At 38.4% G+C, this 23,193-nt stretch overlaps 1 protein-coding gene across 2 annotated transcripts in view; it reads right to left on the bottom strand.

The window, feature by feature from the left end:
* MAML3 (mastermind like transcriptional coactivator 3) overlaps positions 1–23,193 on the bottom strand; it is a 455,573-nt gene that overhangs the window by 303,167 nt on the left and 129,213 nt on the right. The window lies entirely within an intron of this gene.

Genomic DNA, 23,193 nt, shown 5'->3' with positions numbered 1-23,193 from the left:
TCTTCCCTAGGGACACTATGATATGGAAAAGTCTAAAATACTGAAAGACCTAATTATGTGTGTATAGGAAGAATGGAAAAGCTGGCATTTATTTATAAAATTAGACAACCAAGTGAGTTGGTCTGGCAATATTAAATTTTATAGAAGGAAGTAAAGCTGCACATTCAAATTAAAAGTGAAAATTACTTCAAAATCCAATATTTTTAAAAATCAAAACTTTAAAAATGAGGCAAGTACAAATCAAATCAAGATTAGTTTTGAATTCCAATTGAAACTAATTTTCAGATAGAGCTTTGAAATATTTGTATATATTCCTTATAAGCATACATTATTTTAAAGTGTGAATTAAAAGTCTTCCATTGGCCAGGCGCAGTGGCTCACACCTGTAATCCCAGCACTTTGGGAGGCTGAGGCGGGCGGATCACGAGGTCAAGAGATGGAGACCATCCTGGCCAACATGGTGCAACCCCGTGTGGTGGCATGCGCCTCTAGTGCCAGCTACTAAGGAGGCTGAGGCAGGAGAATTGCTTGAACCCGGGAGGCGGAAGTTGCAGTGAGCCAAGATCATGCCATTGCACTTCAGGCTGGTGCCTGGCGACAGAGCGAGACTCTGTCTCAAAAAAAAAAAAAAAAAAGTCTTCCATTGACCAATTACAACACAGAAGTATTGTCTACTGATGCACTTTTTAGAAGAAAGTCAGAAAAGGAAAAACAAAGTCAAAGCAAAGTCAAGTACACACACAAAAAAAGAGAATGAAATTTAAAATCATGAAACATCAGTAAAAAGGATGTCCATCACTCTGGGTTACCCTGTTTTGCATAAGTTCTGAAGACGTAGCTAACTAGCAAGAACAGAAGTTCCATAATTTCTTAAGCCACATAGTAGTAACTGTAAGATTTATAATATTCAAACTTCCTTACTCTTCTTTATTCTTAATCGTATTTAATCTTAATCTTATTTATTCTTAATCTTTAGAAATGGAGAGAAACTTTCTCAAATTGATGAAGAGCATCTAAAAAAACTATTGTTAAAATAGTTATTGTTGAAAGACTGAATGCTTTCTATGTCAGGAACGAGGCAAGGATGTCTATTCTCACTACTATTATTCAGTGAAGTGTTGGAAGTGCTAGTTAGGGCTATATGGCAGGAAAAGGAAATTAAAAGTATATAGATGGGCCAGATGTGGTGGCTCATGCTTGCAATCCCAGCACTTTGTGAGGCCGAGGCAGGTGGATCACTTGGGGTTAGGAGTTTGAGATCAGCCTGGCCAACATGGTGAAACCCCATCTCTACTAAAAATACAAAAATTAGCCACATGTGGTAGCACATGCCTGTAATTGCAGCTACTTGGGAGTTGAGGCATGAGAATTGCTTTAACTCAAAAGGCAGCGGTTTTAGTGAATGGAGATTGTACCACCGCACTCCAACCTGGGCAACAGAGCAAGACTCAATGTCAAAAAAATACATAAAAATAAAAGTACACAGATGAAAAAGGATTCATTCCTATTTATGAGTGACATAACTGTGTAAATGAAAAATCTCAAGAGATCTAAAAAAAAAAAAAAAAAAAAAAAAGACCACCTAAAACTAGTGAGTCCAGCAAGACAATAGGAAACAAACTTAGCATACAAAATATAATTTATATTTCTATGTCCTAGCAATAAACATGTGGGCACCGAAGTTGAGAACAGAATATCATTTACACTTACTGAAAGATGAAATATTTAGGTATAAATCTAACAAAACATATACAGGACTTATTATCTAATTTAAACCTCTGGGTGCTCCTCTTTTTTTATTTGGCAGCTTCTGTGGGTGTATCTAACTAAAACAAACAAACAAACAAAAAACCCGTCCCAAAAAATTCTGAAGAAAAAAATCAAAGATGATCTAAATAAATGGAGAGGCATTCTGTATTAATGGATTGGAAGACAACATAGTAAGATGTGAATTGTCCTTAACTTAATACACAAGTTTAAAACAGTTTTTATCAAAATCTCAGCAATAGTTTTTGTAGATAAAGACAAATATTCTAAAATGTATATAAAAATGCAAAGAAACTAAAATGGTGGAAACAATTTTGGAAAAAACAGAATAAAGTAGAAGGAATCAGTGTACCTGATTTTAAGACTTGTTACTGTATGTGGTTATGGTAATCAAGACTGCGGGGTACTCGTGGAGAGACAAACACTAGATCAATGAAACAGAATAGAGAACCCAGAAATAGAACCACATAACACAAACATGTTCAATTTATTTTTGACAAAGTTGCAAAAGCAATTTCATGGAGAAAGAACAGGCTTTTCAACAAATGGGCTATAGGAACTAAACATTCATTGGCAAAACAAACGAAAAACAAAACTGAAGCAGAAATACCCACCTTTAACTAAACCTCACACCTTATACAAAAAGTATCTCAAAATGAATCACAAGTTTAAATGTAAAATGTAGAACTATAAAGATTTTAGAAAAAAAGTAAGAGAAAATCTTTGGGAGCTAGAAGTAGGCAAAGAATTCTTAAAATCAACGCTATAAGCATAACAAATCAAGGAAAATTGTTAAGTGTTGTTCTGTGAAAAATCTTTTGTGATTTTTTAAGAGAGTGACAGATTCTCTTAAAAGAATTTAAAAAAAACCAATCACATGCTGGGAGAAAATATTTGCAAACCACATATCTAACAAGAATTTGTATCTAGAATATATAAACAATTCTCAAAACCAGCAGTAAGAAAACAATCCAGTTAGAATATGGGCAAAAGACTTGAACAGACATTTCACCGAAGATGACATACAGATGGCACATAAGCCCACGAAAAGATGTTCAACATCATTAGCCACCAGGGAAATGCAAATTAAGGCCACAATGAGACATCACTATACACTTACCAGAATGGCTAAAATAAATAACAGTGACAATAACAAATACTGGCAAGGATTTAGAGAAATGGACCATTTATACATTGCTGGTGGAAAGGTAAAACAATACAGCCACTATTGAAAACAGGCAGTGTCTTTAAAAACTAAACATGCAACTACCATATGACCAAGCAGCTGTACTCTTGGATATTTATCTCAGAAAAATAAAAATTATATCCACAAAACACCCTATATATGATTGCTCATATCAGCTTTATTCATAAATAACCAAAACCTAGGAAAAAAACAAATTTCTTTCAAGGGATGAATGCTTAAACAAAGTATTGTATATCCATACTATCGCATACTACTCAGCAATAAAAAGGAATGAACTACTAATACACACAACAGAGAACCATGCTGAGTGGGAAAAAAACACAACCTATCCCAAAAGGTTACGGTGTGTGATTTTGTTTATGTAACATTCTTGAAATGACAAAAGTATAAAAGTGAGTAGCTGGTGGTTAAGAAAGAGGGGTGGAAGAAAAATAAGTGTAGCTGTAACAGGGCAGTATGAGAGATTCTAGTGGTTAGGGAAATGTTCTATATCTTGATTGTATCAACGTTAATACCCTGGTTGTTATACTGTACTATAGTTTTTCAAAATATTACCATTGGGGGAATTGGGCTAAGGATACGTGAGATCTGTCTGTATCATGCCTTACAACTGCATGTGAATCTACAATCATCTCAAGATAAAAAAGGTTAATTTTAAAAATCAAACAGAAATAAATAAGCTAGATTATTGGTGCAAGTTAGAGTTGTGTTAATTTTCTATTAAGTCTAAGAGGGCTTCTACAGACAACTGCTGGTGTAGGTATCTCCAATTCAAATAACCTAAAATTTTAATTTGAGGACTACTCAGATTCTAATTTAAACCTCTGGGTGCTCCCCTTCCTTATGTGGCAGCTTCTGCTGGTATATCTAACCAAACAAAAGCTGAACAAATGTATAACACGTAATAACAAAAACCAAAACCCTTCACACAACAGCATCAAAGTGGAAAATGAATGTGCGAATATTGGAAGAAAACATATATGTATCTACTCATGGAAAGATCAAACAAAAGTATAAACTATAATATTTTTGTAGCAGTGAAAGAGCAAATGTTTTAAATAAGAAAACAATCTTATCTTAATATATTAATAATGTCACCACATGGAAGGAATGGGAAAAAGCAAAGGACAGTTACAAACTGAGTTACAAACTCCAAGTGAATATTAATCAAAATATTCTGTCAACTTTTTGCCAATAGCTGCTTGTAGCCATGCTTAATTTTTTTCAATTCATTCATTAATTCATCCACAAGAATTTTTTGAAGTCTATTATATTAGGTACCTTGCACTTTATCTTCTTGCACTTAGAAAGGCAAGAAGATAAAACAGAAATGGTTTCTGCTAACCATGTTATTATGATTTTACATTTTAAATAAATGGGCTTAGTTTAATATTTTGTACATAGTGTTTTGGGACACAGTGTTTTTAACTTACTACAACTTACATAACTAATCCCTTAACGTTGGGGCACCTATATGTTTTCTCAACTTCTCATGATTATTATTAACACAGAGCAGTCATAACTGACAATAAACTAGAAATAAAAAAGACAAGAAAAATGAAAAAACTGCTTAAAAATAGATGATGTCTTAGAAAACCTCTCAATTCAAATTGCTAACATGTGCAAAATTAGTAACTGAAGAATGATTTTTTTTTCTCTCTTCCAAATTGATTTTTAAACCTCAACCTCTTGACCAACTTGGGTTCCAATTGTTTTCTGTTCACTAATCTCTTAGGTTAACTCTGCCCTCCACCCACACCAAACTACTTTCAGTTCCCCTAACTGACCATGTTCTTTTTCCAGGGATTTAGACATGTTTTCTCAATTTAGAAACTCTCCCTACCCAACACTTTGACAAAATCAGATCTTTGGGCTTAAAAGGCATTTTTTATGTAAAACCTTGGCAGGTCCCTCAGAAGACTGAGGGAAGTATATTTTAAGTGCCCTGTAATTAATTATTTCACCATATTACAATTATCTATGTACTTGTCTATCTTTCCCACTGGACCCAAAGTTCTGTGACAATGTTTTGCTCACGGTTTATCCCCAGCACTGAGAAAACAGCCTGACCCATAGCAGATGCTACTCTATAAATACCTAATGAGTGAAGAATGAATGCATGAACAAATAGACCCTTAAACCTCTGGCCTAGGAAGATGGGAAACTCCTCATTCACCCAGATGACTGAGTCTTCTTGCTTATGAACATGATCAACAACATAAGGAAGCTCTCTGAAATACATTTTAGCGACCCAATCTTTCCACTGCTATACAACCTAGGAATTTAAGCAACAACAGAAAACACCTCATGTAAGAGGTGTCTCCTGAGAGCTACTCTTGGAAGCACACAAGTCCTTTTTGGCGAATACTGCAAGGTCCTTGAAAAAGACACATTGCATAACTTCAGTGTACAATGAGCAGCTGGAAATATTCTGGGAGAAGCTGGCCTAAAAGGGTGCCTTAAATGCAATATTTAGATAGGTTGATCTGACTGCCTAATTTATCTGAAGAAATATGAAAGCCTTGGGTACTGTGAGAATTTCTTAGTACTAAAGCTTGTCCTTATGTTTCCATCTTTCTCAGTATTGAGATTACAAATCTTGGAACACCAGTTCTGAGTGTTCCAGTAGTTTTCTACTGGAAGTGACCTCAGTAGTCTTCTCTTCAACAAAGTCTTTAAGACACAGGATGAATGCCTTGTTTACTCATGTCTCATTTCAGAAGACTCTGCCCACTGCAAACACCAATGCTATTTTTTTCCCTCCTGACCTTTGTCAACTGTGTTGCTGTATTGCATTTGGAAGTATTAACAATGGTCATTACCTGCCCTGTTTATTCAGCGTTAAGTATTAACAAGGCCAGTGCGCTCTCAGCTGATGCCATATTTCTCTAGGAAAGAAGTGCCTGTGTAAGTGTTCTAATGCAAACAGAAGATTTTTCTTTTTCTAGGTAGGGGTGGGAGAAGAGTTGGAAACAATGGAAAAAATAGAAGAAAACAGTAGATATTTTAAAAGAACAGTTTTGGAAAACATATGAAATAATTGCACCATGAAATCTAATTCGAGGCTGATTTTTTTTTCTTTGTGTATTTGGTCAGTTCTGGAATTTATTCATATTGAGGCTATAAAGCACATATTTCTGGATTTATTTATAATGATTTCGAACAGTTTGATATTGAGCAAAAGTGTATAAATATATTACAGAATAAAGAGAAAAAAATAACCCTTGGCTTCGAAATCTCTTTGTTTAGGGTTTACGAGTTTGGTTTCTTGTGTGGAACAGCTATTTCAGAGTGGGTGGGATCCTGTTTCTGAGAGAATGGAAGAATGCTGACTATTTTCTTGAGCTCAAAGAAGGGTGAAGAGTCTTCTTATTAAAACTCCTATCAGATACTGCTTGTTGGACAGTGAAATCGCAAAACTTTCAAAGAGGAGGGCCAAACACCATGCAGAACAGTTCAAATACAAATAAAAAAATTGACTTGGGGAAGAAAAATCTTTCCCTAGAGTCAGCTTTTCTGTAGAAATTGGCCCATTCTCACAAATTTACTTAAGTTTGTGATTGATGACAAAGCAAAATTCCATCCTCAGATAGTTGCAAGGAATGGCCACTGAAACAAACTGAAGCCAAATACCTACTTCCTAGATGACATCTGATCCAGAGAAACAAAGGTGTAGGTCACTTTTTCATTTTGAAAGTACCTAAGGAGTTACAGAGAGACGAAAATAGACAATACGTGGAGAAGAGAAGGCTGGTTCTCGTCTGTAGGTACAGCCATATGAAAAAAACCAACTGTGCCTGCCGGACTTACAAATATGTGTGTTATTTAAGAGAACAGGCTTTGGGGTTACACTTGCATGCTCTGAATCCCAGTTTAACCATTCCATAACTTTGAGCTTACATAAGTTACTTAACTATTTTTCATTTTCTACTTTTTAGAAGTGAGTATGGAAGCTGGGTGCGGTGGCTCACGCCTGTAATTCCAGCACTTTGGGAGGCCGAGGTGGGCGGCTCACAAGGTCAGGAGATCGAGACCATCCTGGCCAACGTGGTGAAAACCCATCTCTACTAAAATCATAGACAAAAAAATGGCTGGGCGTGGTGGCGCACACCTGTAGTCCCAGCTACTCAGGAGGCTGAGGCAGGAGAATTGCTTGAACCCAGGAGGCAGAGACTGTGCTACAGCCTATGAGAGAATGGATGCGAGACTCCGTCTCAAAAAAAAAAAAAAAAAAAAAAAGAAGTGAGTATTAATTACTTAATAGAAATTAACCATGACTGGAAAAAAAAGAATATTTTGATGGAAGTACTTTAGCAATATAACGTTTACGTAGGAACAAAGTATCATCATTTATTGAAGGCCTCCCAATTGTGTGCCAGGCATTTCGGATGTACTACTCTAATCTTCACACATCCCTGCAAGGTTAATACTACTATTCCCAGTTTATAGGTTTAAAGTAGCTAAGTAATTAGACATAGACCTTGAAGTTGAAAAGTAGCAAAAATATCTACCTATATTCCTTATCTCATTTTTTCCCCCTAATTTTTATAACAATGACCCAAGAATTTGTCTTCCTTCTCTGATTCCTTTTTCTCCAATCCTATGCTGGTCAAAACTGCACTGGGAGTCTGATTTCGTTCTTCTTTCTCTTCTTTACCCAGTTTAACGTTCCTGAATCTACTCACCAACTTCCCTTCTTCCCCCACCTCCTGGTGCCACTGATCCCAATGCTTCTTCCAGTTTCATTTGGCTTGAGTCCTGTCCTGACTCCCAGTGCCCCATCAGGTCCACTCGCTGTCATCATAATGAGAGCAAGTACCTATTAGCACGTGGGTCAGGTTCCTTATGAGATGGATACCATTATTATCCCCATTTCAGAGATGTGGGAACTGGGTCACTAAAAGGTAAACATAGCCTGCTGGGAGCACGGAAGTGGCAGAGATGGAGTGCTAACCTCAACAGTCTGGCTCCAGAGTTCTTGGTCCAGCCCTACACTAGACTGCACCACAGACCTGGAGTGACCCAAAGTAAGTTCCAAATTCCTGCAAGTGAGTGTGAGCATGAGAGGGGAGGACCTGTTTCAAATATGGGTAAATAAATTCCATGATGTTTGAAACCAAATTGCTTCCTTTTTACTATAAATAAAATGTAAGTATGGACTTTTAAAATCACTATGGGTAAAATGTTTTTTTTAGTGGGTTAGCCTAGGAATATCGTTTTTATGGAAACATAAATTCTGAGCTCCCCCAAAAAAACTAATGGAACAGCCTGTTCACCAATTGAAGACTTCCTTTATTTCTGCGTGGGGTAAAGTTAAAGTGAGGAAAACCGGAAAAAGGAAGAAAGTCAAGACTTCTCATTCTTTGTAGATACAATTCCTGCACAGTAGAATGCAATCTGGATAATACATCCCAACTTTCTAAGTGTGCTAAAAATAAATGTAAATGGTTCATTAGAGCTAATCTGGCAACCAAAAGTGAACATTAATAACATGGAAGATCAATAAGATGCTTAGCAAAAAACAAGGGATTAACTTGGTTCTTGAAATAGCAAAATGTGTGTAGGCCAGACAAGAAGCAATGGGACAGGAGGCACAGTCAGAGGAAAAATTCATCTCTTCTTTATAAGATTTAAGAAATTGACAACAGACAAAATATGCCTATCTCTTTTTGCCTCTGCCCACTAAATAAGCAATTTAATCAATTTTTACCTTTCCTTCCTTGTCTTCATCTGTCACTACTAACTCAGTAGAAGAATGTATAACCCTAGTTCAAATACAGGTCAAGATGGCTATTATAAATATTATCAGCTAATGCTGTGACTTTCTCTCTCAATTCTTATGTTATGTACTCTATTCAAGTAAAGAATAGCACAGAGTAGTTTTTACCCAAAGCATATTCAGTGAAGAAAGGGGTTCTATGGTCAAATAAATCTGAGAAATGCTGCATGATAATCCCCCATTTAAGATATTGAAGGCTCTGAGAAGTCTTGCAGGAAACACACCTATTCACATCTTCGTGCAGAGTGATACTAAGTACTCTGGACCAGGAAGAAAGCAAATCAAGTTCCCATCTTACTTTTCTGTGTGATTTAAAGAAGTCACCTAGCTTCCCTGGACTCCAATCTCCTGAGGGAGATGGACCACATGATGGCTAACGGTTCTGTCTGGCCCTGCAGTTCTAAGGGTATTTGCAACCCATGTGTTTCCATGGCCATCATCAATGGTATGGAAGCTGAGGTCTGTGAATGTACTCTCAGCGAGTGAGCATGTGCCCTCCTGCTAAGCCCACCTCAGAAGCGACATCCATCACCCAGGAGCAGCCTAGATAATGGATCTTTTACACATCTTCACATTCAGGCCTTTATGCCCAAGCAAAGTACTCACACTGCAAAGGCTATTTGTCAGGGGGATATGTGGAGGGAGGGAATTTGCAGAGAATTGTTCAAAACAAGCTTATATTTGTTCTTTCAAATATTTGCTGGCATTCAGACATGGCTTTTAAAATAGTTTCTTGTGCTTTTTCATTTAAATATGCAAGTTTAATAAACATCATTCACCCAAAACAGAGAAATGAAGCAAACTCTTAACAACTGATTCTTTAGGTCTACAGTCTTAGGCCACATTCTAAGATGTTTCCATTTGAAATGCTGTTAATTCTGACATTTTAACTTTTTCTTTTGAAAAAAATTATCATAAGCCAAAGGATTGTCCCTAATATTGAAAATATGTGACTTTTATACAGTTTCACAAAATTATTCACCTTTTACTTTTATTTACATATTACTCTCCTTTAAAACAGTGTGGAAAGTACCACCTCGCTACAAACTGAAACTGACTTTTAATTTTTTTTATTATTTATTTATTTGAGAAGGGGTCTCACTCTGTCACCAGGCTGGAGTGCAATGGCACGATCTCAGCTCACTGCAACCTCTGCCTCCCAGGTTCAAGACATTCTCCTGCTTCAGCTTCCTAAGTAGCTGGGACTACAGGTGCATGACACCACGCCCAGCTAATTTTTGTATTTTTAGTAGAGATGGAGTTTCACCGTGTTGGCCAGGATGTTCTTGATCTCTTGACCTCGTGATCTGCCCAGCTCAGCCTCCCAAAGTGCTGGGATTACAAGCATGAGCCACTGCGCCCGGCCTGACATTTTACTTTCTTGTTTTTATAGCAAGAACATATTAATGATATGACAGCAATAGCTAACACTCATCAATGGGCCCAGTATGTGACAGACATTATTCTAAGTAGTGTGTGGGTGTATCAATTTTAACAACCTTATAAGATAGATTACTATTATTATCCAATTTTCAAGATATGGAAACTGAGGCACAGATCGGATAAGTGACTTGCCAAGGTCACATGCCAGTAGTAAGTAGCAGAGTTAAAACTGGTTTATTTATTTATGTATTTATTTTTGTAAGAGAAAAGGTCTTGCTCCCTTGCCCAGGCTATGCAGTGGTGCTATCACAGCTCACTGTAGCCTCAAACTCCTGGGCTCAAGCGATCTTCCCATCTCAGCCACTGGAGTAGCTGGGACTACAGGTGCACATCACTGTGCCTGGCTAATTTTTAGATGTTTAATAGAGATGGGGGTTGAGGGTCTCACTTTGTTGTCCAGGCTAGTCTCGAACACCTGGCTTCAGGCAATCTTCCCACCTTAGCTCTCCAAATTGCTGGATAATAAGCATGGGCTGCAATTACAGGCATGTGTTGGGATTATAGGCATGAGCCACCGAGCCTAGCCCAGAGTCAAGATTTGAATCCAGCAGTCTGTGCTCTTAATCACTATGCTATTCAACCTCTCGTTTAATTTGTAAAACAACAGAACCACCATAAAAATATATGTAAATAGCTGAGGAAGAGATACAACTTGGAGTTACATGAAGCTCATGATATAACTAAAGAAAAAAAGGAATATCTAACCTCTTGGTTTTACTTAGATCAAGGGGGAAAGGCCTGACTTACACCATGAAAGACACTGGCTAGAGACGTGAAAACATGTCCTCTCTGTTCAGTGCCATGAGATTGGCTCACCTGAATAGGCTGCAGAATCTTGTTCCCAAATGCTTAATAACAAACATGAGAGAATCATCCAAAATATTCTGAAAAAAAGCTCAGGAAGTTAGGATGGGCTAAATTAACTGTCCTCAACCCCATTACTCTAATTCTTTCCTATGAGTACTCCATGACTAATTTTCCAAATTATTCAAAACATGTTCCCTAACATGTTAATGAAGGAGGGTGAGGAAGCAGAGGCAGATGAAAAACACTCAAGAGGGAGAGAGATCCAAGATGGCTGACTAGCAGCAGCTCAGGATTGCAGCTCCCAGTGAAGGTGCAGGGAGTGAGTGGATACCAGACTTCCAGATGAATTTTTGTTGCCCACGGACCAGGAGATTCCCAGCGGAGGAACCCCACGGGTCACCAGCGGGACGCTTTTGGCTGGTGCGGCTGTTTTGCTGGTGTCCCAGCGCCGTGGTTCTCAGTGTGGAGTATGCGGGACTGGGTGCTCTTTTAGTTGGCGTTTGGAGCTCCGGGAAGGCAGAGTCGCTGCCATTCAACTGATCGAAAGGGGGACTGAAGCTGCAAGCCAGACCAGGAGATTCCCAGGCAGAAAAGCACCACAAATCTCAGTGCTGCTGTTTCAGCTGTTTCAGCCGGTGTGGTCGCCGCACGGAAAATTACATAGATCCCCGCACCTTTTTGGCAGGCGACTGGGGCACCTGGGAGAGAATCAACCGTTCAATAAGGAAAAGAAAAAAAGGGGACTCCGAGGTGGGGAGCCAGGTGATCGGGCTTGGCTGGTCCCACCCCCAGAAAACAAACAGCTGACCCTTGAGAGTTTCACAGCAAGCACAGCTGAACCTGAGAAGGTCCAGCTCTGTGAGGGAGGGGCGTCCACCAAAGGAAAACAAAGAAACAGAAATAACATCACCACCACCAAGCTGGACGTCTACTCAGAGACCCAATCTGAAAGTCAGCAATTACAAAGATGACAGGTGGATAAATCCACAAAGATGGGAAGAAACCAGCACAAAAAGGCTGAAAACATCTGAAACCAGAATGCCTCTCCTCCTTCAGGGGATCACAGCTCCTCATCAGCAAGGGAACAAGGCCTGAAGGAGAATGAGTGTGATGAATTGTCAGAATCAGGCTTCAGAAGGTGGATAATAAGAAACTTCTGTGAGCTAAAACAACATGTTCTAACCCAATGCAAAGAAACTAAGAACCTTGAAAAAAGGTTTGATGAAATGCTAATGAGAATAGACAATTTAGAGAGGAATATAAGTGAATTAATCGAGCTGAAAAACACAATACAAGAACATCACGAAGTATGCACAAGTTCTAACAGTCGAATTGATCAAGCAGAAGAAAGGCTATCAGAGGTCGAAGACCAACTCAATGAAATAAAACAAGAAGACAAGATTAGAGAAAAGGTAAAAAGGAACGAGCAAAGTCTCCAAGAAATATGGGACTATGTGAAAAGACCTAATCTATGTTTGATAGGTGTACCTGAATGTGACAAAGAGAATGAATCCAAGTTGGAAAATATTCTTCAGGATATTATTCAGGAAAATTTTCCCAACCTAACAAGGCAGGACAATATTCAACTCCAGGTAATACAGAGAACACCACAAAGATATTCCTCAAGAAGAGCAACCCCAAGGCACATAATTGTCAGATTCACCAGGGTTGAAATGAAGGAGAAAATACTAAGGGCAGCCAGAGAGAAAGGTCAGGTTACCCACAAAGGGAAGCCTATCAGACTTACAGCAGATCTCTCAGCAGAAACCCTACAAGCCAGAAAAGAGTGGGGGCCGATATTCAACAACCTTAAAGAAAAGAACTTTCAACCCAGAATTTCATATCCAGCCAAACTAAGCTTCATAAGTGAAGGAAAAATAAAATCTTTTGTGAGCAAACAAGTACTCAGAGATTTCATCACCACCAGGCCTGCTTTACAAGAGCTTCTGAAAGAAGCACTACACATAGAAAGGAACGACCAGTATCAGCCATTCCAAAAATATATCAAAAGCTAAAGAGCATCAACATAATGAAGAATCTACATCAATTAATGGGCAAAACAGCCAGCTAGCATCAAATGGCAGTATTAAACTCACATATATTATTATTAATCCTAAATTTAAATCGACTAAATGCCACAATCAAAAGACACAGACAGGTAAATTGGACAAAAAGCCAAAACCCATCGGTATGCTGCATCCAGACCCATCTCACATGCAAGGATACACAAAGACTCAAAACAAAGGGATGGAGGAAGATTTACCAACCAAATGGAGAGTAAAAAAAAAAAGGAAAGCAGTTGCAATCCCAGTCTCTGATAAAATAGACTTTAAAGCAACAAAGATCAAAAGAGGCAAAGAAGGTCATTACATAATGGTAAAAGGATCAATGCAACAAGAAGAACTAACGATCCTAAATATGTACGCACCCAATACAGGAGCACCCAGATACATAAGGCAAGTTCTTAATGACTTATAAAGAGACTTAGGCTCCCACACAACAATAGTGGGAGACTTTAACATCACATTGTCAATATTAGACAGATCAACGAGACAGAAAATTAACAAGGATATTCAGGACTTGAACTCAGACCCGGTATAAGTAAACTAAATAAACATTTACAGAACTCTCCACCCCAAATCCACAAAACATACATTCTTATCAGTACCACATCACACCTACTCTAAAAGTGACTACATAATTGGAAGTAAATCACTCCTCAGTAATTGTATAGCATTTCACAGGTTTAAATGAAATAGTGGTTGGCTGCTTGTTATTTTTCTCCCTTATTCCTTCCTGTCTCCACTGTTAAGCACAATTATTGGCATAAAAGAGCTTTCAATACCCATTTTTAGACTGCATTCTAGCCTGGGCAAAAAAGCAAGACTCCTGTTGTCTCTCCGTCTTTCTCTTCCTCTTTCTTTCTCTCTTTCATTCTTTTCTTTCTTTCTCTCTTTCTTTTTTTCTTTCTCTTTTTTTCTCTCTTCCCCCCTCCAAAATAAATAAATAAATAAAATAAAAAATAAAAACACTCAAGAGATATAACAACCAATGGAATGTGTGGGCTTTGTCGGGATCCTGACTGACACAAACCTACTTGGAAAAGGCTGTTTTGGGACAGCTGAGTTAATTTGATTATGGGTTAGGTATTATGTGATGCTAATATTGTTAGGCTAGATAAGTAGCATCATCATTATAGGAGAACTGTCCATTTTTTAGAGAAATAACCTAAAGTAAATAGGGGTGAAACTGAGGAAATGTGTTCTCTTTCTGGGTCCACAGAAGGGTGTAGTTTTAAGGGTAAGAATTTTCCAGTGCCATGCCCGCCTCCCATCTCTCTCCATCTGGGAGATTAAAACTGTTTATGTTTGAATTTCATGGGCACGGGAAGACAGTAAGAGTCAGTCACTCCAGTGGAAGTTCTAGGAACTCCTTTCATTGGCCAGGGGTCTTAGAGAAGGTGGGGGTTCCTCCCGCGTTAAAAGCCTCCTTCTTCCACACCCCTTCAGACTCCATGTTTGGGTCCCCTTCCACGAACACTCCCTTCATGGAAGCTGTTTTTCTCTATCCTGGATTTCCCCTCTGGGGTCCCCTTCCACTCTCATGGAAGCCCGTCTTCCCCTCTGAAACTTCATCTCTCTCTCTATTCCCTTCCACTCAGTGTGGAAGCTGCTTTCCTCTCCTGGATTTCATCTTTCTGGATTCTCTCATTGAGCATGAGAGTTAGCTCTTTCTTTCTCTCTCCTTCTCTGTTTCTCTCTCTCTTTAAATAAATCACTTTCTACAAACACTTTTCAGCCGGCATTTACTGTGCACTGTATCATGGTCCCCTCTCTCATTCTTGAGAGGGCAGGAGACCAAGAACCTGGAGAAATGTTATCTCAGAGCTGAGGGCACCCTGAACCCCTGTACCCCAATATTACAAAATGACACATCTGAGATTTTACTATGACAAAAAAGAGGGAGATGATAGATGACGTGAGTGTGGCAAAATCTTGGTACACACTGGTATATGAGGGGTCGTTATACCATTCTCTTAGTTTTTGCATATATTTGACTATTTTCATAATAAAGTATCTTGATAAAGAATATGGAAAGGTTTCTCTCCTCATGAAAAGAATTATATGATAGATAAAATTATTTTAAAACAAACTTCTAGAGAAATGCCAGATATGCATCTGGGTACATAGTTCACATCCCCTAAGACTGAGGCCAGGAAAAAGAATAAGAATTAAAGGGAAGTGCACAGTGCAACCTGGAACAGAGACAGACAGGAAGAAAGAAACACAGCCATGGTGCCAACACTGTTTCAGGGAGATTCTACAGCACTGGCTGTCACCTCTAGATATACTGCTGCTGCTTTCAACTTCATTAGAGTGTCCCAATGCTCTCAACCCAACTGAAAAATACTAAATAAAATGAGTCTGGGATTCCCGGCCTACCTTATGTGTTTTGGCATTTATAAACCTCTCCTAGGGATTGGCTGTCAGTCCCTAAGGATACATGGTTTCATTACTGAGGTATGCCTGTGTGCATGAACGTGTGAGTTTGTGTGTGTGGTCAGCTCCTCCCTGGCTGCTGTGCCCATATCATCATGCAATCCTTATCTTTTACTCATTGGGTTATACCTTTATAAAACTAACAGTCAAATTTGGTATTCCAGGTGTGCTTAATATACACCGATCTTCAAGACAACTAATATCTCTTAATAATTAGGAACCTTGATTTTTTTTCCAAAAAAAAACCCACATAACTAAATCATTATGCTTTCCTTAAGTACCTTTATTAGAGGCTCATCAAAACATATATTTTTTATATATATATATATATATATATATATATATATATATATAAATAAAATACACAGAAACACACACATATATATACACATTTTTAAATTTTTATTTTATCTACTTATTTATTTTTTTGAAATGGAGTCTCACTCTGTTGCCCAGGCTGGAGTGCAGTATCGTGATCTCTGCACTGCAACCTCCACCTCCCAGATTCAAGCCATTCTTATGCCTCAGCCTTCGGAGTAGCTGGGATTATAGGCATGCACCACCACAGCTGGCTAATGTTTTTTTTTTTTTTTTTAGTAGAGATGGGGTTTCACCATGTTGGCCAGGATGGTCTCAAACTCCATCTCAAGTGATCCATTGTGCCTCAGCCTCCTAAAGTGCTGGGATTACAAACCTGAGCCACCACATCTGGCCAAAACTTATATTACAATGCAAATAAAAATCTTTACTACAGGAAGAAACATTGAACAAATTAGTTGGTTGGACTCAGCAAATACGATTTTCTAGCCTCCTCTCTTCCCCTACACAAAGACAGCCACCAATGTATTTTGGTGCTAAAAATGCACTAGCTTTTTGCTTTTGATCACACTCTATGGTACATTTTACGTCCCAGTTTTCTCATCTAACATTAAAATATGGGCATTTTTTCCTGTTCTAATTCTGCATAAACACCCATTAGTGGCTGGAGAATATCCTGTCAAGTACGGACAGGAACGTTTTGTAAATTTCCCCCTACTATTCAACATTAGATCGTTGCCATTTGTTTAATATGATAAAATAAATAATGCTCTTTCCATGCAATACTTTCTTACATAATTATGTGTGTTTCCATAGTACTGATCCTTAGATCATAATTAAAAAGTAAATTAAAAACAGTACCTAGTAGTTTACCTTCACACAAGAAAGAAAAATAGTAGTAGCTAAAAAAAAAAAAAAAAAAAAAAAAAAAAAAAAAAAAAAAAAAAAAAAAAAAAAGAAAGAAAGAAAGAAAGAAAAGAAAGGTCCTGTTGAGCAGTGAGTTTGCACTGGCTGAGCCCAATGTCCCAGCTCCATTATCTGTGACTCGCATGGCATGCTTGAAGAAAAATATCCCTGTTTTGTTGATTCTTGGTAGCCCATGGCATTATCCTTTATCTAACCCTAGTTACTTCTCCGGGATGTTTCTTGCTCCAGTTGTTTTTCTTAGTGTAGCAACGTGAATTTGCAGTCCTGACTGTTGTCTTTAGAATTTCCTCATTTCTTTGCTTCTACAGCAGTTTGCTTGCACCTCTAATGCAGCACGTCCTTCATCCTCCCTTGTGGTACACTTAGTTGTTTGCATTCTGTCTGCCGAGACACTTTAACTCATCTTTTAATTGCCTATAGTGCCTGGGATCGTGCTCTGCTCGGAAGAAACACTGCCAGACCATTAGTGGATTTTCATCAAATTATTAACATCATTCTGTTCTTGAGCAGGTTAGTTCCCTGCATATTGTCCTCCGCCCTACCCCGTGCTTAAAAACACCTCTCTCATTCGCTTCTACAAATTTAATGAATGTATTGTTTACATCCTTTCCCAGGTAATTAGTGAAGATGTTAAATAAGACCATGCTGAACATAGCTCCCCACCCTTGTCTAGATTCAATACATTGCCATTTATCATTACACTTTCAGTCCTTCAGGCAGTTTTCAATCAATTTGACACATTCAAGTCAATTTGAATTCATTTTCTGAACTCGATTTCATGAGACCTGCTATCAATTCTTCCATTAACGTCTGGATGTATTTAGATATAATAATATATCTAGTGTATTCTTTTTGTCCACTGTTTTCCAATTTTCAAAACAAAAAATCGATTAAGTTGGTCTAACATGAAAAAGCTTTATAGATTTATGCTGTGTGTAGCTCCTGGCTCTAATACCTCATAGATGTTCATATATTTACTCTCTCAAATGTTCTAGTATTTGTTAGCAATGTAGTTTTCCTAATTCATTTATTTATCCAACAAATGTTTATGGAATACTTATTATGGGCAAGTATTATGCTTGGAATAGGCTTAAGACTAATTCTATTTAGAAATTAATTATTCAGGGGCTCTTGTTCTGTGATATATACAGAACAATGCCTCTCCTAAACTATTTTTTATTTTATTTTTACTATACATTAGCAACACTGGACCATAGATGAAACAGGAAGAAGAGAGAAAGCATGTGTGGCTTCTAACTGGTAGCTCTGATAAAGAGGTTCCTGAGGTAAGGCTTCTGAAAAAAGTGGCTAAAATAAGACAAGAGAATGAATCTGGGATATCTCTGCCAACAATACTCTGAACAAGTGAGAACTGGATATGCAGCCTTTACTCCAGTGTCTCTGTCTGTCCCTCTCTTTCTCTGTCTGTTTCCTCCCCATCTCTCTACTTCTCTCTCTCTTTCTCATCATTTTTCCTGATTCCAAAGGAAAGGTACCACATTTTGACAAAGTCATTACTACTTCCATTAACACTGGCTAACACATCATCTAAGACCTTGCCTATTTATTTGTTTGCTTCTTCTTTTTTTTAATGAAATGGGTCTTCATTACTGTTTAATTATCCTTATTTATCTTCTTAAAGGCCAGTTTTAAAAAGCAGTTCCAAAGCTCAGCCATTTTGCCATCAATAGCTCAGTCATTTGGGCATAATCATTAAAGCTTATCTCCCTATTCATTTAATGCTAGGCCTCCTTTATCTCTGGTATGCCTTCCTTTCTCTTCTTTATTATGTTTGTATTATTACCCTTTGCACCACTGATCGCCATAAATACTTCCTGGTTGTAACTCTGGAACCTCTTTGATGATTCATTCTCTTCTGTGAGAGTCCTATATAGACAGACTTCATTTACTTTCAGGTTTCTCCTTTTTTTCCTTCTATTTTTGCACAGTTGTCATTGTCACTTTTATACTGTGTCTGGTTTTTCCAATGACGTCCAGCCTCCGAGGTGAAACCGCTGACCCTGAGTAAAGCACTTGCCCCGATTTTGCAAGGTGAGACACGCTGCAGAACCACAGGACCCAGCTAAATGGTCAGTGACTGCCCAGGTACACCTGCTCTCGGCCCAAGGAAACGGGTACCATCTTCTCAGTCAGTCAGTGAAACCAAACCTTGCTCAGTACAGTGTAGCAGCAACACTGATTCAACTAGAGAAAAGGGAAATGATCCCTAGTGGTGAGTTTCCCAACTCAACGTAGTATACTCGGCCACTTTCAGCAATGGTTCTTCCCTTGAATACTGCCACTGAAATTAGAACAACTGTTTCTCACTTATCAGTTATGCCTCAAGGACCACAAACTAAGAGAAATGCTGAATTCTCTCTCTCTCTCTCCTCTCTCTCTCTCTGTCTTTCTCTCTCTCTCTCTCTGGGTGATATCCATGCTTCATGCTTCCATTCGGATTTAAGTACATCTGCTCCTTTTTTTTTTTTTTTTTTTTTTTTTTTTTGAGATGGAGTCTCTCTCTGTTGCCAGGCTGGAGTGCAGCAGCACCTTCTTGGCTGACTGCAACCTCCACCTCCCAGATTCAAGCGATTCTCCCACCTCAGCCTCCCCAGTAGCTGGAATTATAGGCACCAGCCATCACGTCCAGCTAATTTCCATATTTTTAGAGAGTCAGGATTTCACTGTGTTGGCCAGGTTGGTCTCAAACTCCTGACCTCAAGTGATCCGCGGTCCTCAGCCTCCCAATGTGTTGGAATTACAGGTGTGAGCCACTGAGCCCGGCCCACTCCTTCTTTCTTATTTGTGTGGTAACTGAATTTGTGACTGTTAATTGTTATTGCTGGATTAATTACCATCTAATTTTCACCTTGTATTGTAGCACAGAAATAAATTGTTTAAAGTAGGGAAAATTTTGAGAAAATATTTCATTAGGGATAAACAACAGAAAAAGAGAACTTATTACTATATTAGTAAACATAATACTATTTGTAAATATTAAATCTATCATTTCAATTTATGTGTTTTCTAAAAAGACTGAAACAAGTCATCCATCATTATTACATAAATGTCACTTTGTTTTTTGTTTTTTGTTTTTTTTTTTTAGAGACAGGGTCTTGCTAATGTTGCCTAGGTTGGAGTGCAGTGACTATTCACAAGCGCAATCCTACTACTGATCAGCACGGGAGTTTTGACCTGCTCAGTTGCAGACCTGAGCCGGTTCACCCCTCCTTAGGCAACCTGGTGGTTCCCCGCTCCCGGGAGGTCACCATATTGATGCCGAACTTAGTGCAGACACCCGACCGCCATAGCGAACTACAGCCCAGAACTGCTGGGCTCAAGTCATCTCCCACTTCAGCCTGCGGAGTAGCTGGAACTACAGGCATGTGCCACGGCTCCTGGCATAAATGTCACTTTTAATATCAGCCTAGGAAATGTGTGTATTTTTCTTTCAAAACTACTGTAAGCAAAGAAGCTAACTTACTTTGTTTTTTAAAATTCATACAAAATAAATATATCGAAAGCTTTTGGCCATATACCCATATTTTAACCAAAGTTACCGTGGATAGTTTAAGGAGGATTCTGCTTGAGCTGACAAAATAAGATGATGAAGATGAAATAAGCTGAGTTTTTTCCCTCCTCTGTGTGAGTGACAGCCACTCACACAATCCACACTATTTTCACTTGGGAGTGCATTTAACATTCTGTGAGTAGGAAGAAACAAAAAGGGTGAGGTAAGGATCCTTTTTTTCCCCAATCACACACTTATCTCTGCCCATCCTGGTTTTTCTGTGTCTTATTTCCCTTCCAATTATTTTCTCCTCCTTCAGTTCTGGTGCCCATCCTGTCCATGGTTCATTCCACTCCTCCCCTCCCATTTTCAGGATAACTACATTCTTCATCTTTAAATGCCCCACCAACCACACATCAGTGACTTCATGGAAGTTTCCTTGGAGACAGGGGATTCGATTATTTTAAAATTACAACCAGCTGTTGATAAACTACCGCACATAAGGCACTGGACAACCAACACCAGCTTTGGCAGGAGGCCTGCCCTAAATTGTTCAACACTTACCAGGGGAAAGTCTTATCTGAGATGAAGATCAATGCCACAGGAAGACAAAATTCACTTTTATTAACTGGATGGAAGAAAATAAAGGCCAGGCTCGAAACAGATATCCCAAGGCACATCATCCTCAGCTCCATCCACCTCCTCCCACCTTTTCCTTTTCTTCCCATGTTTTTATTTTTCTTTTCTTTTCCACCTGGGTTTGCTTCTGTATTTCCTGACAACTCAAGATTCCTTTACCTCCTCTCACTCCTTTCCCTTCTACTCCCTAGGAATTTCACCTCCCTCCTCCCTTTTTGGCTCTCCATTTCAGTCTCCCGGCTTGTGGAGATACAACCACAGGCTTCCAAATGCTGCCAGCAAAGTGCTTCAGGGGAAGGGAGTTCTGAGGCTACCCCCGACCCCTGGGCAAGCCTCATAACAGAAGAGACAGTCTAAACCCCAGGGATGGTAAAAATCATCATCATTACTACCTCTCCAGGTACTGCTGTATTAAGCAGAGATGAGGCTCCCACCTTTGATAATGAGAAACTCAGAAATTACAGAGGTTGGTAACACAGCATCAGCATATCATTTGAAAAACCTGAGCTCCAGTTATCTTGTGAAAGGCAGTGACAGTAGAGATTAAAACCCACCAGAAAACAGCTGCAGACTGTACTGAGGCTGTGCTCTTGCACTGAATTACCACGGTCACACCCCTGTCCTCTGATATTGCCACTGATTAGGACTACTCTCCTTAGTCCCACTATATTAGAAAAAAATGTAAAGCGGCATTTAAAGCAAATTCAGGCACAAATAGATTCACAACAAAGAAAACGCCATCATTATTCTTCCAATGCTTACTCATTCTATGATTTAAATATTTATTCTTCAAATAACAGTCAGTGTATGTCCATATGAAATCATCTGAACATTGGACCTTCGGCTCTCCTCTGAGGGTCAAAGCTGAGATTTTGTGTGTATAATATTATTATAGAAAGAATAAATATTTAAAAATGAACTAAGTAATTTTTTCTTATAGACTGCTGCAGAGAACAAAAGTTTCATATGGCTTCCAACTCCGAGGAAGTTTGTGACTGTATGTGAGGAGACTACAGAGTTACTGGAGGGTAGACAACAACCCAGGAGCCCATCCCATTTCCTTTGCTGAAATTTTGCTATATTAAATTTTTATTCCAATAAGTAACCCATCAGCAAAGGTTTTGCAATATTGGTTGTACAAAGATTTTCAATGACTGGCATTTGTTGAAGTGGGATTTAAGTTAAATTTTATAATAACTCTGTAGTGGCATGGAAACTTTTATCCATACATTTTAAACTTTCATGGGGTTAGTCATCATGATATTTCGGGAATGACAAGATTACCTTCATCAGAAACTTCCTTCTACTATTTCTGCCTGCCAAGGTGCAACTGAAAAATTTCTTCTTTCACTGAGATTTTCTTTCTTTCCCAGCTGAGGGTGATCTCTCTGTACTCCGAGCTATGCTCAAATTCTCCTACATTTCTATTTCCAGCCCTGCTTTCTCCCTCACTCCCAACTCTTACTGGAAGCAACTTTTCCAGCGACTGGAACTAACTTGCAGTCTCTGTCTGCCTTGGCTGACTGGCCAAGGGTCTTAAATAGCAACCACTAAATAAATAAAATTTTTTCCAAAGAAAATATGAAACTTGAATCTTGACTCTACTTAGCCTCAAATTCACCTGTCTTATCCACGTTTCATATCCCCACCCCACTAAGCAGTATTCCTATAGCTCTGGTTGTATCCATGTAGATTTAGATTGATGGTTCTAGAATCACAGACTTGGAAATGGTTTCAGATATTAATTTAGTTCAACCCACTCATTTTCAAAGACAAGGCAAGGAAAGCTAAAAGAGGTTAACTACCCTTTTATCACAGTTAGTGATAAAATTCAGGCAAAATTAAAAGTGGCTACTCCAGCCTATCTTTGTAGCATACGGCCTGTCTTCGAATTTGTTGAACCTCTAGCACTGAATGTAGACTGATTTTAACCTGAATGAAAACTTCAGACTTGAAATTCTTCTGTTTTTAAGGAAAATGAAATTGTTAATTGGTTCTACTAAACCGGACCTTTCAAATTAATTTTACTTCCATTCAGTTCTTCATCAAGTCTAAGTAGTTGGGTACTGTTGTTTGACTATTAAAGCTGTAAGTTATCTGAAAATAAATTTTATCACATATTATGTATACTGAAAGTATTAGACTCACATGCACATCGATGGTACAAATGGGTAAATTGGTACAAACTTTCTGAAGGGCATTTGTCAGCATGTTACTAAAGACTTAAACTTACTAGACATCTAGAAATATGGTCAATTTTTATTCTTCAGCCTTTATACCTCTTGATAAATTCCAA

Source organism: Saimiri boliviensis, chromosome 3 (genome assembly GCF_048565385.1).
Source record: "Saimiri boliviensis isolate mSaiBol1 chromosome 3, mSaiBol1.pri, whole genome shotgun sequence".
NCBI classification, from domain to species: domain Eukaryota; kingdom Metazoa; phylum Chordata; class Mammalia; order Primates; family Cebidae; genus Saimiri; species Saimiri boliviensis.
This window is presented reverse-complemented; position numbering and strand designations above follow the sequence as displayed.